Source organism: Meleagris gallopavo, chromosome 2 (genome assembly GCF_000146605.3).
Source record: "Meleagris gallopavo isolate NT-WF06-2002-E0010 breed Aviagen turkey brand Nicholas breeding stock chromosome 2, Turkey_5.1, whole genome shotgun sequence".
In the NCBI taxonomy this organism is placed as follows: Eukaryota; Metazoa; Chordata; class Aves; order Galliformes; family Phasianidae; genus Meleagris; species Meleagris gallopavo.
The window spans coordinates 18,951,183-18,959,781 of record NC_015012.2 but is presented as its reverse complement, the minus strand read 5'-3'; the positions used below and the strand labels follow the sequence as shown (position 1 = coordinate 18,959,781).

The 8,599-nt window shown below is 42.2% G+C and overlaps 1 long non-coding RNA gene across 1 annotated transcript in view; it reads left to right on the top strand.

Annotated features, from left to right (window-relative positions):
- The first annotated feature begins 5,264 nt into the window (after window positions 1-5,264).
- LOC104909573 overlaps window positions 5,265-8,599 on the top strand; it is a 15,875-nt gene continuing 12,540 nt past the window's right edge. Inside the window, exon 1 of the long non-coding RNA XR_792416.3 lies at window positions 5,265-6,191. This is a non-coding gene — a long non-coding RNA (uncharacterized LOC104909573). The remainder of the gene's footprint in view (window positions 6,192-8,599) is intronic.

The following is an 8,599-nucleotide window of genomic DNA, read 5'->3' as shown; positions in this document are numbered from 1 at the left end:
CTGCCCGCGCTGACCCGCCGTCCTGTCCCGGGGAACACAGCCCTGCGCCTCCCGCAGCTCCGGGACGCGCCGCGCTCCCCACTCCCGGCGGCAGCGAGCGGAGCGGCCGCGGGGCGGTGCCACTGACGGCCCGGCCCGGCCTCGCAATACCCGCTGCCGGTCCCGGTGGCTGCCGCAACCCGAGCCCTGCTGCCCTGCGTTCCCCTCTGCCCGACGCCCTGCTCTGTCCGCGCACGTTTCCAATCTCATGGCTCATAAACTATTAGCGAGGAGATTTCATTATTCACCTTCTGTAGCCTACGAAGGCGAAAAGAAAGAAATCACAAAGATAATCCCGATCCGAGCAGCATCGCGCTGCAATGGGAGAACTGCGCGGGGCCCCGCTGCTTTGCAGTGGGTGCTCCCGAGGAAAGGGTGAATCCTGGGGATAGCACGGAGGGCTTTCTGTCGTCTTTTTCTCTCTTACTTTCTCTTCTTTACCCCCCTTTTTTAATAGGCTGTGAAAAGTTTGGACCACGAGGTAATTATAAAAACCAATATAGAGAATTTTAGAGAGAGACCCACTTTGCAATTTTACACCGAGAAACGAGATATTCCAGCAAAATCTCGGGTCATCGCCTACAATGGAGAGATGTTCTCTCTCTGTTTAATATACATGGGGTGGGAAATAGGGGAAAGGCACCGCCAGAACATGTAGTGCCAAAGGAAAAAAAAATCAAATTACTGCATCACATTTTGGGGCTATTTTGCAGGACGCTTCAAAAAGAGACCCACATTTGATTATCTCTCTAATGATTTTGCTGTGTAGCTGCTAGTTAACAGTAAGAAGCAAGAGGAACTTTCTACAGAGTTTGTGCATTCTGGTATCTTCAAAAAGAGAAGGGAAAAAAAAAGATTTTCCTTATATGTTGATGGCACATCTGGGACCGCAGGTGACCAACCCGGACCAACTTTTAATTAACACATTGACCTGCCGAAGAAGCAAACTCCCTGGGAAAAATGCTATGTATACACCAAGAGCTTTCCTCGTACTGTGGGATCAGCTTGATTGCCTGCCCCAGCCTCCCCCCCAGCTCGTTCAGGAGGAACATTGCCTCTGAAAGGAGTGCATGGCTGTGCCCAAAGAGCCCGGAGCTGCTCAGCAGAGCGCGGAGATTCGGGTGCTCAGGGGTGGGTTTCACACTGCACATTGTGCCTGGGGCTGAGAGCAGCCCCACCCGTGTGTTGCGGCCCTAAAGCCCCCCCCGGGTGAAGCACAAAGAGAGGTTAGTGGCCTGAAACGCAGATCCTTCCCTCTCTATTCTGTCTCGCTAATCCTTTATATCTGTATTTGTACTCTTTTTTTTTTCTTCTTCTTCTTCTTCTTCCCCCCTTTTTTCCAGGGCACATTTCAGGCAGGTTAGTGCATTATGCCTCTCTCCTCCTCCCCCCCACAACCTTCAAGCAGATAGACCAGAGTATGTGGAGTTAAAGTGTAACTTCTTGACAGGTAATAATTAAAAAGCTTCTTTCTAAATCTCTTTCCCCTCTGCTGAAAACACCGAGGCTTGCTTTTGCAATAGATCGCATTGCTCGCACTCTCTGCACCGAGCTGCCACCAGCCCCCAGCCCAGCTGCTCTTCCTCTGCACTCACCAGCACCTTTCCCTCCTTTGGCTCTATGGCTGCTTCAGGGCCACCTCTGGGACCCGCCAAAGAGGAAAACCTAAGAGCCAAAGGGGACCAACTATCTCTCACACAGCTGGGTTGTGACTGTACCTCTGATTTTTGCCCTACGTTCACACTGTGGGGGAGTTTAGAAAGAAAAAATATGCAGGAAACCACTGTTGGGTTGCACTGCCATTGCTGGGGAGGGTCTCTGACAAGAGGCCTCAAGCTCTTCCCAGGGGCAGAGCTATCCAAAGCAAACCTTCAGCCTCGTCCTAGCAGCCATGCTGAAAGTTTTAGGTGCTCTGAGTTACATGAGGTCATAAATTAATCTGCCAGAGGAGTGCGGCATGCACCTGATATCAAGGGAGGGTCAGGAGCTGGCCAGCTCCAGCTGGCCCCACGTGTGATTTACTCCAGGCTTTAAAGATGTATGCTGTGGTGTTTTGATAAGAATAAAGAGTCAGCAGTTTGATTTGGCAATTTTTTTTTTTTTTTTAACTCTTCTTTCTGAAGAGGGCTGCAGCTTAAGCTACAGAATTTGTTATTGTTCTGCTGTTTAGCAGAGGCTCTCGATCTGCATGGGGCTATCTCATCCCTTTGCTGTTAGACTTAACCAGATTTCTGTCTCTCTGGAGCAAGTCAGACAACAGCACGCACTTCAGCTCCTCTCATGCCTGCAGCATCTCCTGAAGCACTCAGAAAGACCACAGCCCAGTTGTGAGGGTGAGCTTCTCTGCCTTGGCAATGGCCCACCACTGTGTCACATCTCTGACCTCTTACCACAAGTCCTTGCCCTATAGGTCACTCTCTTCCCCCGACATCGTTCCAGTACGTGAGCACTTTCTTTTTGTCCTGTCACATCTGGTCCAGGTGTGTTCACACATTCTTCAGGGCTGAGTGTGGGATGGTGTCCTGCTCTTAGCTGAGCTTATCTCTTACACACAGGTCCCATCACACCATCACACCCACGGTGCCCTCACCCAAAGCCCCCAGACTTCCAGTCATAGCCTTCAATCAGAGAATAGTGAAGGGATGATCCTGTTCTGACATGGAGAGACCACCAGAAATGCCCCAGAGCAAGGTGTGATGCACCAGGAGCATTCTGTAGAAGTGACAGCAGTGGGTGCCAGAATGGGGGACTCAGCATGAGGAGTTTGGGATTATATTCCTGTTTTTTTCTCCTTTCTTCCTATTTTAGTTTCTCTGCCTGTAAAACAGGCAAATAGCCTCTGACCTACTGCTTTTCCATGAGGCAATTGCTGTCTGAAAAAAAAAAAAAATCAGAAACCCTTTGAGGACACAATTGGTGACAGTGTTCTGAGGTGGATGTGCTGCCATTCCTGTGTTGTGCTTGGCTTACACTTCCCAGCACAGACCCTGTTTTCTGTTGCATGTAGCTTTAGAAAAAACATCATCACTTCAGCTGAAAACTGATATGCTGACTGTCTGTACCAGGATGATTATTTTGAAAATACCTGCCAAAACAATTTGTCCATTTCCAAGAACAAGGTTATGGAAAAATAAACAGTTTTGCTCATACTAAAAAAATGGAAACTTTTTCCTTTGAAATGCTCTGCTGCCCTCAGGCTTTGAAGCATGGACTCAAAATGTGACCTCTTTCATTCAAAACGTGCCTTTCCTTTCTCTGAAAATTTACACAAATCTGGCTAACCTGTAAGTATTAGATTTTTTTCTTTCTTGAATGAGCACACTCTCAGTAATGATTTCTTTTATTCTAATAGAAAAAAAAAAGAGAGAGAGGAAAAAAAAAGGATCATTAAAGACTGGTCTTGTCTGAGAACAGAAGCTTAAGGATACTGTGGTAAAGCTAGATTTCCACTTTAATCCCCACCTCCAAATTTTCCCAGTGAGCCCAAGCCTTGGCACAGGATCTGAGAGGTAGGAATCCTATCTCTTCTAAGCTCCAAATGATTTGAAGGTTGTATCAAGAAGAAAGGTCTCTGCATAAATACGACAGGGAGAAAATTCCACCCTGTGACAGAGAAGGCAACAGAAGCAGCCAAGCAGCCTGGAGAGAAAAACTGGGACTGGTGTTTGGAGCAGGAGCCTGGGACTGATTAGGTAAGGATACAAAGAGGTGGTACAGAAAAGCAGAGAGAAAGTGCTCAGCAAAGGAGCCTGGAGGGGAGAAAAGGGGCTGGCAGGGCAAGGATAACAAAACCGTCTAATACTGTCAGCCAAGAGCAAGGATATGTAATTGCAGAATGTCCAGAATAGCTGGACTGAATCTCAGGTGAAACACAGTAAAAATTGTGTAAGTCAAAATGTTTTATTTCTGTATTGTTAACTGATGTACTTCAGCTTCTCTGTTAAGCATTAAAGTTTTTTATTTTGAATAGAAAATGTTTTCTGTTTTCTGATGCTAGAAAACAAAGAATTTAATGACCTTCACGATAAGTATTTCTGAGCAAATTCAGAACATTTTAAAATTATTTTTGTGTGTGTGACATCAAGCTAAGGGAATGTACTACACAGTCAGCACAAGCTGTAACATCAGGTACTCAAATGCTAGGACAACATTTGAGTCTAAGCCGAGGGTATCAGACTTCCTAAGTTCTGCCTTCCTACATTGAGATACACGACCACACAGAGTTGATTCCACCAATTTCCCGAAATACAAATGAAGCCCTGCAAGGTATGCCTTCTCTGTGGGCAGGGCATAAGTTCATAGTTTTTATTCAGTGTATTTCCAATTTGTCACAGAACTGGGTACTGTTCATAGACAAGACAGACAATTACAAGGAGAGAAAGCAGGGCCTTGTGGCAATGTGACAGCTGAATTTTGTTTGTAGAATCTGAATCCAATCCCCTTTCACCTCAAAGCTTCTATAATGTGAAGAAAGTCACCACAAGATGTAATAATTAGCAGAGATTTTTGTGTTATGGGAGCCCATCATGAAATTCTGGAGTTGGATTTGTTGAAGAAAATTTCTAAGACAAAATCCATGGGACTGCACACTGACAATGCCAAGGGATGCAGAATGTCAAACAGGCTGAAAAAAAACAAGTAACCAGCATCTCTAATTGGATACTCAAAAATAGTGGGCACTTCTGACTTTAATCTCATTTAGTCGGAGCACAGATTTATTAACAAGGATAAGACTATCTCATCGCTTCAATTTTCAGTTGTAAAGTTCAGTTGCCAAACACCCAGACACTATTCATCTTGTGGCTGCGAGAGGAACTGCAGAAAATGTGTTGGGTTCAAATTGGGATTTCTGTGCCCCAAACAAAACCTGCAGAGTCCCACACAGATAAATTCAGCCGCAGAAACTAGCTCCTGTTAGCCCTATTCCACGTACTACTCTGGATGACAAAGGGGTGCTCACAAAAATATCAAGCAGAAAAGTCCGACACCTTTTCAATATTCTTGTAGGTTGTACATGAACGGATGAAACAAAATGTTTTTGTTTTTTTTTTTTAAGTTATTTTTGAAAAGAGAGGAAGTGAGGAAGAAAAAAGGGGAGGAACAAGTCCATGACGTCAGAAAATATGGAAAATATCAGTTTTGGACATTCAGCCCAGCAACTTGTCTTTGGTTACTACAAGACCTCTTTTCCTTTGCTTTTTTTTTTTTAACATTTAACTATCCTTGCAGTTGCTTCAGAACAACCATTTTTTCCTATGACAAATTTTGAATTTTGAGGAAAGCTGTATTTCCCAGAAAATTTTTGATCATCTCCAGGTGAGATGATTAAGAGCTGCAGGATAATACAACTTTGCAAGGGATTGTTACTGAGTGGTGCGATCAGCTCTCATTCTGTCACTTCCTACTGCTTCCTGCTGGTTTTAAATGTTTATAATTTGCTTTTAATTTAAGTGTGTGTATGTGTAAAATATTATATGACCATGCAAGATTTATCTTCTACCTAATTTATTGCTGTTCTATTTCTTCCATTAAAGCATAGATTTTTACATCCATTCATTGATTTTACATTCCATAGAATCACAGAATATCCTGAACTGGAAGGGAACCAGAAGGATCACTGTGTCCAACTCGTGGCTCCATACAGCACCAGCCCAAATCCAAACCCTATGTCTGAGACCATTATCCAATCGCCCCTTGAACTCCATCAGCGTGAGACCATGCCCACTGCCTGCTTTGTCTTTTTTTTTTTGGCATGTATTTAATTGCTTAATTTTTAATTGCTTATATATTATTTATTTTAGCATTGACAACTATCTGTAGGGAACTGGTAAAGTCTCAAAAGTTTTCAGGTGGATGGAAGAACCATTAACAACCCAGACTGCTCTACAGTGAGCTAGATTTGCACAAGCAAGGGGGCAAAAAAAAAAAAAAAAAAAAAAGAATATTTAAAGTTCTGTTTTCTGTGTTACAGAGAAGTTCCAGAATCACTCTCCTTTGTAATGTAAAGACAGTAGCATGATCACCAGGCATGTGGTCCTGACCTCAGACTGAGGATCCTTGGCCTAGAGTCAAGCAGTCCCTGCAGTCACTGAAACAGCCAAATTAACTGTCTGTTTAGCCATGGATTAAAATTCATCCACTGATCCAAGACAGTAAGTGAGACAATAATTTGTGACTCCTTCTTTGCTTCACAGCAGATCCTCATTTAGAACAAAGCTGCAGTTCAGCGTGAGTTTTTATGCCCAGAAATAATCATGATGGCATTGTAAAATTGTACCTGTAATAATTTGAACAAATGGGATAAATAAATGCAAATATAAAAGGAGCAAATGGATCCAGTTTTCAGTAATGCAGAGACTGCTCAAGAGCAGGGGATAAAGATAGCTTTGGGAACCCTGATACAATCAGCAGTCACCATTACTTTGAGTAGTAACTCATAACAAATAAAGTGCCATTTCCACCGAATAAGGACCTCTTCAACATTGCTTTTACCACCACAACCTAACTCACTGCTTCTCCAGCAAATCACAGACTTGATTGAAATGTTGTAGAGTAAATTGCTTAATGCTTTCTAGAGACCTCAAATATGTGAAGTACCTAGTGCATAAATGTGACAGCTAATTTCAAAACCAAGGACAAAAAAAACAAAAAAAACAACCTGCTAGAGAACAGAGGCTCTGTCTTTTTTAACATCTCTATGCAATATATAGTTGTATATATACACTCCAAAGTCCATCATTTTTATACCAACATACAAGAGAGAACAACTAGCGCAGTCCCAGTTACGCAATGCAAGGATGGCCATCTGCTGCTGTGGAACTGGTTTTGACCCAAATAACAGCAAGTGTTTGTGTGTCACAGACAGAAACTCAAGGTGTGTTATCTGCATCTCCACTGAACAACATCAAAAATAAAACCAACAACTTCAAGACATAGTATGAAAGTCAAGTTAACATAAAACAGTGTATTTACTTCTGTGCTTGTATACCCTATATCAGAAGCCTTTTCACACTGATGAATGTCCTCATCATGGCCAATAATAATTAAAAAAAAAAAGAAGAAAAAAACTTTTTTTCTCAGTGTATCTGTCCAAGTCAAAGATCTGTTATTTATGTCAATAAAGATTTACTCTTGCTTGCGATGATAATCCCATACCATCTCACCTCTAAGGTGACTATATCTCAATGATGAGTGGATAGATCACTATGTAAAACTAAGTACCTACTTTGAGGTACAGTAATCTGACCGTATCTCCATGTATCTTGGAAGGCTCCAAAACAACTGCAGGGGTCATGATAAATCATTTGAGTATAAGGTTAATGCTCATTGCAATAGCATTGCAATATTTCATAGGTATATGTGCAAAGGCAAAGGTTTTATTCATAAATACACCGATGATATAATTGCCTTGGACCCTCCTAGCATAAATTTAGAGAGAGGAGTAAAATAAAAGATGACTCTAATTTTCTGGCTATGAAGATGACTTTTCCTACGAGCAGTGGCCGGTCCATCTTTGTCACACTCGGCATTACAAAACTCCCCACTCGCTCACCCGTATCACCACTAGAGAGAAGGTGAAAGGCAGAGCTGTCTAAGGAAGTAAATTTAAGATGATTAAGATAGTCTGGACTTGCTGTGTGGCCTCAGTAGTTCACTCATGGGAAGGCTTGCCAAGGCAGAAATGGAAGTTAGGCACCTAGTCCAACTCTCACAATCAAGAGGCAACCTCCCTAAAAGCAGCATGCCAGTCTTTCACTGGGTTCGAATTGTCAGAAAGAGCTGCAACATTTAAACTCCTTTCATGGTGAGGGAATTTTTCAGTTTTGGGATTATTTTCTTGGTCACTCATGGTAACTCCACATTTATGTGAATAAGAAAAGTATACAGGCCTACTTGTAACATGTCAGCAGAGAAGAGGCAATTGCTTGAGGTCTAGCAGCTAAAATTTGTGATTCTAGTTTTAGCTCTCCTTCCAAATAATAAAAATGTATTTAAAATAAACATCCATGATAAGATGTACTGACAATAACAAAACTGTGGAAATCTCATACATTTGAATGCTTACTATCAAATGGAAGCTACTGTAGAAGGAGTTACTGAATGCTTTCAGCATGATAGACGTACTGATTTCCATTCTACAGCATACATGGGCATATGGGCCAGGAGAACAGGGTTCAAGCCTCCATTTTCTGGAGGTGATGATGATGAAGATAAGGTATGCTGAACTGTATGGAGGAGGATGAGGCTAAAAGTGAGACATTCTCATAAATAATGATGCCAAAAGGAATAAAAATAGAAATGACTTCCCAGGCCATCAGTCAAATCTTGAACACCATACTATTTTAATGATTTTGTTACTGTTATTGGAACCTGAAAATTACTACTGTTCTTAATAAATACACATTTATTTCAATATGCCTCACTGATACTTTAACACTCCTCTGGTACCTGATTCATTAAAAAGCAGGTGAACTTTGCCTAAATACAGAGAACTGTAGAGCTATTGCTAGCATCGTAATGTAAAAAGCTGAGAAAGAGCATTAAAAAAAAAATTAAAATA